At 42.3% G+C, this 9279-nt stretch overlaps 1 long non-coding RNA gene across 1 annotated transcript in view; it reads left to right on the top strand.

The window, feature by feature from the left end:
• The first annotated feature begins 527 nt into the window (after positions 1-527).
• The window catches only part of LOC109302642, a 13464-nt gene continuing 4712 nt past the window's right edge, over positions 528-9279 (top strand). Inside the window, exon 1 of the long non-coding RNA XR_002098877.1 lies at positions 528-539. This is a non-coding gene — a long non-coding RNA (uncharacterized LOC109302642). The remainder of the gene's footprint in view (positions 540-9279) is intronic.

A 9279-nucleotide genomic window follows, 5' to 3' on the forward strand; every position in this document is an offset into this window, starting at 1 on the left:
TTGAATACCTTATGTGTTTAAGTTGGTAGACTGTATATAAGAGAGCTCTACAGTATTGACTAATACAACAAGGAACCCATGCCCAGAGAAATAGGGAAGAAGACTAAACATTCTTTATCCTTTGCTGTCCATAGAAGTTCCAAAATCATTGTACAAGAGTTAGCATGAGACATTAGCTTTATTTTACAGCCTGAAAGACTCAGCAATTAGACAACTTTGTTTTTTCCTGTTTTCCATAGCCCTAACAGGAGTGCCATTGGTGCGAATATGTAGCTTGAGTTAGCACTTGCCAAGCCAGTCTGGTTCTCTTTCCCTGGAAGCTCTTGTCCTAAATCTAACACCAGCAGCACATGCAGGAAAAGAATTGAATGCATGCTTTGCCATTGTGCTCCATTTTTAAAAAACTTTTATTGAAGAGAATTCATTTACCTTTATTGGTGAAGATTGAGTGAGACAGAGAGAGATCTCACAAGAATGAGCATGGTTTTCTATCTTAGTGTTAGAACACTCATTTGCAAGGTGAGAGACCAGGCTTCCAGGTCCTGCCCCAGGAGCTGTTCATGCATTAGAACCAGTCATATGATAGGTGGTTGTTGCAGCAGATACAGGATCCCCTTTCCCAAGTAAGCAACTTCACCAACAGGTTGGAGACTCATGTATATGGATGCTTTCTCTCTCTAACCCTAGCCCAATGAATCTTTGCATAATGGACAATGTCAACAGAAGGATTGATAATGTCCCTTTTTTTCCTTCCCCAGAGTTGTCCATAGCTGAGTGGTTAGGATAGTTTCTTAGGAGGATGCAAAGTGTAGGTTTGAAAATTTCAGGCAGGGAAAGTATTTGTATGCAGGTTTCTAACATCCTGGGTGCATCTACAAGAGACATTTACTGTGGAGCTGCCTAATTAGCTCTGCAGTAAACATCTCACATCTACATGTGTGGCCCTATTAGGCTGCAGTAAACTAAAAAACTCTGCAGCAGGGTAGTATTTGTAAATACAAATACTAGCCTGCTGCAAAATGTTTTACTCTGCAACTATGCATGTGTAGATGCTGGCACAGTTGGCTGGGGTGTGAGGTTGCTTCAGTGCAGGGACTGCCTGCTGGCTAGACCGGCACTGGTGCACCTTTGTGCCTTGGCCAGCCCTTCCAAAGCACACTGAGCTAGGCGGGAGTAGCCATGAGCTGGCAGGCTGGCTCTGGGACCCCCTGCCAGCTGGGGTTGCTCCAACCTGGCTCAATACGCTGCTGTCCTGGGTGCACATTCAAACAGTGCATCCAGGAGCAATAAACTCCAGCTTGATAAGCACTACAGTTTATTGCTTTGAATTAATTGCACATGTAGACATGCCCCCTGAGTGTGATAAGCACTGAGGTATTCTGGTGTGGGACCACAGGCTTCAATTAGTTCATCTCTTCTAGCACCCTATATCTGATCCTGTGGGGTCATTATCAGGCCTGCCATAAACCATGTCCTGTTCCAACTGACCTAGGCAGGTGAAGGAGGAATGTATTAGGATTCTATTATGCTTCATACTTCTGTGCTGAGGAGGGGTTGGAGCCACAAGACAGAATAGGATATAGGACTTGGGATATAAATGGAGCAGGATCTGGGTAAAATCAGGGGCATGTAGGATCTGGGAAGGGGGAGACTGAGGAATCGTGAATTTGGTTGGCCAGAGTAGATCATCATCCTTAATGAGAGGAATGCTTTTAGAATCAAAAACATATTTCAGCTATCAGGCTAGTAACAATGCCTCTTGGGAAGAATATGAGACTCCTGGGAGAAATAGTTATTAGCCTGACTGCATCAACTATTGCTTTTTGAAACCCAGGTTGGTTCTGAAGTTTCTTGTTTGAAGCTGTAATGGTTTGTTACACCTTCAGTGCACTTCAGTCATTAACTCCATGTGCCCTGATACAGAAAGGAAAATTTATACATGCCCCTAGTCTCCTTCACCTGTTGTTCACATCATAATCTTTGTCATGATCGATCAGCAGCACCATGCAGATCCAAGGATGATGTGGCAGGATTCCCAATTGGCAGAATGAAGGCTGGTTGTGGAACTTTTCACCCTAGGCCCTTTAAAGCAGTGTTTCTCAACCCATGGGTTGTGACCCAGAAGTGGTTCACAAGAATATATAAAAGGGTTGCGAACAAAATTTAATTGTGGATTTAAAATGGATTTTCCTTTAAAGGAGAAAAATGTGGGAAACTGTGGCTTTGCCCTTGCAGGCTATCAGACTTCCAGCCTGCAATGGGCTGCTTGGGGCCCTCTATGCCCCACACAACCCCCATACCCCACACACCTACTCCCTTTCCTACACACTGGAGGGCTGGGGCCTAGGGGTGGGGGGCAGCAGGTTGGGAGTGAGGGGCACTGGGTCAGGCCTGGCCATCGATGTTTACAAATGGGTCCAGATCTGAAAAAGATTGATGATCATTGTTTGAAAGGAGTGAGAATAGTATTGTACATGCAAGATACCCTGGAAATTGTGGTGATGTCTCTTCAGTAGAGACCACAGAGCCAGTGAAATAATGAGTTTTCCAAAGGGATGACATTGTCTAATGTGTGAAGAGTCAGTGTTCAAATGTGAGGTGTGACTGGGTGAAGGGCTGCAGGGGAGATATATCACCGCTTATCTTCAGGTCCTCTATCTTATACCTATGCCATTCTATGGCATTTATCTACTATACCAGGGGTTTTCAACCTTTTTATTAGTGTACCACTGGTGGCCCCTTTTTTTAATATGTGTACCCTTAGGGGCGGGGGTGGCGAGCGGCTGGACATGGAGCAAGGACAGCAGGGGTGTGAGCAGCGGAGTGGTGTCTGTGCGGCCCTGCTCCTGTGTGAACAGCGGCACGGGGTGGCAGCGCTCCATCCCCACCTGCCTCTGTGTACTCCCTGGGACCTTTCAAAGTACCCTCAGCAGTACATGTACCCCTGGTTGACAACCCCTGTACTATACTCCTAACTTCCCCCATGGCCTATTCCACTTAGTTAGTGTCAGAACTTGTGGAGCTGTGGGAGATGAATCTTTAACTGGAGCTGATCTTCAATGGAAAAAATAATTAATCTGGACACTGGTGTGTTGAGGGCTCCTTATTATATCTCCTTGCTTCATAGTTGCTCTGTTTTGACTTATTGGCTTTGTGGCTCCACTCTCACCTCAATAGTTTCTGAAAATCCTTTCCTTAAGAGTTTAACTCTCTCCTGGCATTTAATGGGGAGTTTAGTTTCTTACCTTGAGAATGAAAATCCCTCTAGGTGACAGGCTTCCTAGGGATTCTGGCTCACATATGTATGCACAAAGCCTGCTTTAACATGCTGGAAATCCAGCATGTTGGAGATTTGATGCAGTCCAGCAGCCTTCTGCATCATGTGTATCAGCATCACTGCATGCCTCTGCACTGGAAAATGGTGTTGGTGCACTTTGAAATAAAACATATTTGATGAACTTTAGTTTAAAGCCACCCCATTGCCATTTTTTCAGTGCAGGGATACACAGCGACTTTGATACACATGATGTGCAGGCACTTCTAATTAGTGCGGCTTGGTAATCAAAGCTCTGGGTACTACATCCCACAGCATGAGTAAAAATGCCTTGCTTATGTAAGCGATGTTAAAACACCTTTTAAAAATGGGCCCTCTGTCCATTAGGATATGTGGCTCTACAATTTATTTTTAGAAATAGCTCCTACTGCATTATATGGGAAAAGCAAAATCAGAGATATTAAAGAGTTGCAGATATTGTGTACAAAATAAATGGACTGAAGGACAAAATTGCTCAACAAAGTAGTTAGGATATGATTGACATTTTTGGATCATATTAGCATTGTGTGCTCAGTTATGGTACTTATCACTTTTTAAAGGCATCAGTATAACTATTTTATGTGTGTTCTTGTTAATTTACTTTAAGTACAGTAAAAAAGCATTTTACTACTTGCACAGTTCCCTGAACAATTGCATTTTCTGTCACAGTTCCTTGGCAAGTAAAACTGCCTTAGCAGTGATTATTGGATAAATTAGCATCATTCACGAACTCATTTTGTACTTTAGAATATCAGAGGTTGTTTGACTAGCCAAACTTCTTCCTTGTTGTTGTTGCTGGATGTGGAGGGGGAAGGGGGAGGGAAAGAGAGAAGATTAGTGAATTTTCATAATAAAAAGGGTGCACACATTTTGACTGTCAATTTTATATATGTTGATAAAACCTGCAGACACAAATCTATTTCTGACTGTGATTTTACTACCATGCCATAACTTCCTACACTGTCTAATGAACAGGCACAAAGGGAATAATAGACTTAATGGTTTAAATCTTATTTAACAAAACTAAAAGTTGGTGACAGTGATTTGTTTGCACAGTTTCTGAAGGAAGGAAAGTATAAAAGGGAGCGAGATACAGTAAATGGCAAAAGCTGTATCAAAACAAGCCTGATTTTTTAAACTGCACTTTCATTGCTGTGTCTTGGGCCACAGTTTTGGGTTCAGATACTAGCATTTAATGTAGCATTGTTTGTTGACCCATGGTTATTTGTGAACACAAAACTATCCTTGTAGAAATCAAGGCCCCTTTAAAAATTGGCCCAGTGTGTTTTCCAACTGAAAGCCAAACATTTAAAACTTGTGTTCAGAGAAGAAAATGTATGTTACTTTATATCTCTGGTCTGCCTTTGTATCTTGAAATTTTCTCTTTAATTTCATTAAAAGATGAAAAGGTCACATTTATATAAAAGATTTACAGATCATATTTATAGGAATTAGTGAACCTATTACATTTTCCTTCCTCCAGTCAATTATGATTGGTTAATTCATGAATGAAGGCCAAATGTATCCATTAAAGTGTAATGCTTAGTTCTTACAAATTTGTAAAGTTCAGACCTCAAATAGTATAAATGGACATTATTTGCAGTGGAGTTTTGCTAATTTAAATTAGGTGAGAGTATTATCCTATATACCTAAGCTAGATCACTTAACAAGTTGTATGTAATTAGTTGAAAACTACTTATAATCTACTTCTGCAATATGTAACCAAACACATACTACTATACTATGGCAGATATCCTTACCAGAGGTTTTCCTGGAGCAGTAGATCTTGGTATAAGAGCCTGATCATTAAATAGCAACAGCAGTACAATATTTATGGTGTACAAAGGAAGCCAGGAAGAAGCTTTATATTCCCCTGTGTAATATATTAGACTGCCTGACTTAGTTGTTGCTGCTTTATATCACAATGCCTTTCATGGATTAGTGGTTTAGGGCTAGAGGTAAACAATCCAGGAAGCCAGCAAGAGGAAATGTGACTCAGGAGCTTGGTTTGGAGAGAGTGCTTCTCTGGGAGGGAAGTCCTGTTTTCATGTTAGTAATAGGTTAAAGGCCAGAGATAATCCTGGCAGCATAGACAGGGATACAGGGGTTGCTTCTTTCCTGGGGGAGTGCCATGACCACTGGGCTATATATAATAATCACACACCCTCTTGTTTGATGTCTTTTTGTCTCCTTGCCTGTTGTGCTCATGGCTCAGTGGGCCAGCTTAAAGAGAAAGGGGTAGATCTTGGTAGGAAGGGCCCACCCTATCTAGTCTATATTTTGTTAAAGCATCTTCCTAGGGAGTGGGAGATATGGGTTTCAGTTACTTCAGGGTGAAGGTCCTAGGACTTTGACTTCCTGGGCAAGAGATCTTAACACTAGGCTCTTGGGCAAAATGCAGCTATGTTGCCTCTAGCTATATTTTGGAATGAGATGCATGAGTGTTAGTGTCAAACAGTTGCTGTCCATGCATAGGGATTCGGGATCTTAGGCAGTTTGGGTGCATCTACACATGATGCTATATTGCCGTAGCAATGCACTGTGGCGACATAGCATCATGGAGGGCCTACATGTGACCAGCAGCTATGCTGCCATAATGACACACTTCCCTGGTAGAGTGCACCTCTATGGCAAAGTAGTTGCTAAAAATAACCAATGCCCTGCACATATGGTGCAGTACAGGCTGTTACTGTGCCATGATTTAGTACTTCTAAAAGGAAGTGCTAAATCACAGTGCAGTAACAATGTCACCATAGTGGTATGTGTAGACATGTCCTTTATGTATCTCCTACCATACATTTGGATTATACAAGATCTTAGATAGGCATTAGATGCTTAGGTGGTTGATCTGGGTCACTTCTGAGCATGCAAGTCTAGGCACTTAAGGATCTTTTCAGGCCAAAATGGGCACACCTAATAAATCTAGGCACCTAAGTGTTTGGTGTCCACTGAGCAGGGGCAATTTGGATCACTCTTTGTGACTTTGATGTCTAAATGCTGCCCAAGCCCAGATTAAGTACTTACAAGGTCAATTTGGATTTGGCCTTTATTTGCCTTAAGTGGACTTCGGCAGAATTTTAGCAACCAGGTCCAAAATTGTGGTCCTGAAAACTTCCCCACACAGCTGCTGCCTAAGCCTAAAGGCATCCAAATTCTGTACATGCCTTTCTTTACATTCAAGTTCCCAGATGCCAAGTTCCCATACTGCACAGACCCAGAGATTTCCTAGTCTCTACAGGTCTGAGCAGCTTGACATCTAGCCCCTGCTTAAACCAAGAACCAAAAATAAGCTGTTCCTCTTTTCCTGTTGTGCTCGATCCAGTGGGCATTCTCAGACCAGGCTTAACACACATGAATAAAAAATACTGTAGTAGATTCCAGTATCTTTCAAGACATGGCTGCAGGGCAAGGAGGATGGAATGGTGCCCCTCTTCTATACAACAGTTTAATGATTAAAGTCTTCCTCAAAAACTAGGTTTATTTCCCTCCTTCAAATCTACATCTGCCACCTTCTAGGAGGAAGCCTTAACCACAAGACTATGAGCTATTCTAGGTTGGTCATGTTCCAACCTTCTTAAATAAATCAGACAACACTTGTGCTCAGTCTAAGTTCATCGTTTCACTTACAAAGCAAGTTGACATTATATGGCATGCACTGTGTGAAAACTATCATGGAAATCTTAATGTAACACTTTATAAATGTTTATTCATATAAATGTTTCAAGAAGTGATAATGAGAGAGGCTTTCCTTTTGCAATAATTCATCTTAGTGGTTACGGCACTCTTTTGAGAGAAGAAATATAGGTTTTAAGCCCCTTTAGGCAGAGCAGGTTTTTAAATCTGGGCCTCCCACATACCAAGTGAGTGCTCTAACAAGTAGTTTTTTGGGGCAAAAAGAGTGAGTTCTGGTTGTGTTTTGTGTGTGGTTAGATGCAGCATGGGCATATCTGAGCAGATCAGAGATTGCAGATATCTGAGTAGATTGGGGACTGTGAAATAGGTGAAGACACCCTAGTGTCTAGGTAAGAGAAGCTAGCAAGGTATTCATTGTCGTCAAGACTTAAATGCTTATATGCATAGACAGTGCTAGAAATGTAGGTACATAGGGGTGTTTACTGGTGGAAACCTAAGCAACAAAAGAATATAAGCAAGAGCTGAATAGGGGTTTTGCAGATCTAAATTTTGGAGTTACACACCTTGGCCATGTTCAGACATGCATGGACATTTGTTTCCCCAGGAACAACTAGATGCGGTGCACCTTGTGCCACCGCTAGTTGTCCCTGAGGAACGCTTGTGCCATGCGCACTCTGGTGTGTGGCAAGTTACCCCAGATGGGTTAGGGGAGGCTAGAGCCAGCACTGGGCTGGCCTCACAAGCCTTATCTGAGGTTCTGGAGGCCTCCTGGAGCTGTAGCAGTGGCGATCCTGCTGCGTAGAGCCTGGTTGGCAGTGGAGCGGGGCTTTGGTTGGCCAGACTTCCGTTTTGGGTGGCACACACTGTTGCTGCATGCGCTGTTCCACATTTTTTCCCCATGGGTTCCATGGCATATCCAGGGGTCAAAAAACCCCTCCACGCTGCTCCCTTGCAGTGTGGAGAACAAGGGAACATACTACGTGGCCGCACCCATCTGGATGTGGCCCTTGTGAACCTAATCCTTATTGACTAGTTGGCCACTCTTAAACTTGGTTAAGTATGTATTAGAATAGCTCTTTGTCATTTATTAATAACCATTTGTAAATGGAACCTTAACATAAAGTGTGACTGAGTTCTTTCTATTTCAGTCTAAAAACAGCTCTGCATAATAACTCCACATGAATCATCCAAAGCAGCAGCACTCCTCAACCTTAATTATAGCATTCATCACCCGCCAACGTGGGTGATGAGTTCTGTGTTTTTAGTAAAGCCGAGCAACAGTTATTTTATGATTTTAATGTCCTGCAGCCCATGAAGTGGCAGCAGCTTCACAGTTGACCTATGACTATTATCTGTACATTTAAAAAAAAAGGAAAAGCTTGTGTTCTGATTTCAGAACAGCTTTAAATTGACACTGTTTAAAAGCAGTATGTTTGTTGGGTTGGATTCTGACCAGTTAATTTACATAATATTTTATCCATCTATTTAAATATTGGCCTATTCAACTCCCAAATTCCCTCAAGTCACTTCCTATAGTCACACATGTATTTTTTTGCCTGATGATTTCTTTCAGTTTTCTTTTTAAGATGGAGAAGTCCAAACACTATCGAAATCATTACAAGACATTACAAACAGAATAATCATTTAGGTGATTACTAACTGAAGAATGATACTATGGTTGATGGGCAGGCCTCATTTACCATAAAGCAAAAGCAAAAGGTGTTTTCAGTTAAGTTAGCTTAGCAGTGCCGGCTTAGCTTGTTATTAAGTGATTTATTGGGGATTCAGTTATCTATATAACTGTTTAAAAAATACATTTTGTTAACAAACACATTTTGCTGCGTTTTAGCAGGTCAGAGTATATCCCAGGCAGGATGCTAGCAAAAACACTCTTTGTATTGTAAGATAGATGATCAGGTCAAAATGGGGATTTAAATTGGGATGTAGGCAGAATGTAGGCCCCTAAGTCCAGAATTACAACCTTGAATACTCCTAAATTAGAGTTGCTTAAACTCCCTATGAGGTTTAACTGTTGACTTTAAAATTTCTCAGACACTTGGGATGCACCTGGGGAGGAACAATAGGCACCACACATGCAGGCTGGGGAACTCCCCTCTTGTCAGCACGGAGGTGGAAAAGGATCTGGGAGTCATTATTGACTCCAAGATGAACATGAGTCGGCAATGTGGGGAGGCGGCTAGGAAGGCCAACTGCACCTTGTCGTGCATCCACAGATGCATCTCGAGCAGGTCCAAGGAGGTGATCCTCCCCCTCTATGCGGCACTGGTCAGGCCGCAGCTGGAGTACTGCGTCCAGTTCTGGGCGCCGCACTT

The sequence above is a fragment of the Gavialis gangeticus genome, unplaced genomic scaffold (assembly GCF_001723915.1).
Source record: "Gavialis gangeticus isolate Ggan-Ray unplaced genomic scaffold, GavGan_comp1, whole genome shotgun sequence".
In the NCBI taxonomy this organism is placed as follows: Eukaryota; Metazoa; Chordata; order Crocodylia; family Gavialidae; genus Gavialis; species Gavialis gangeticus.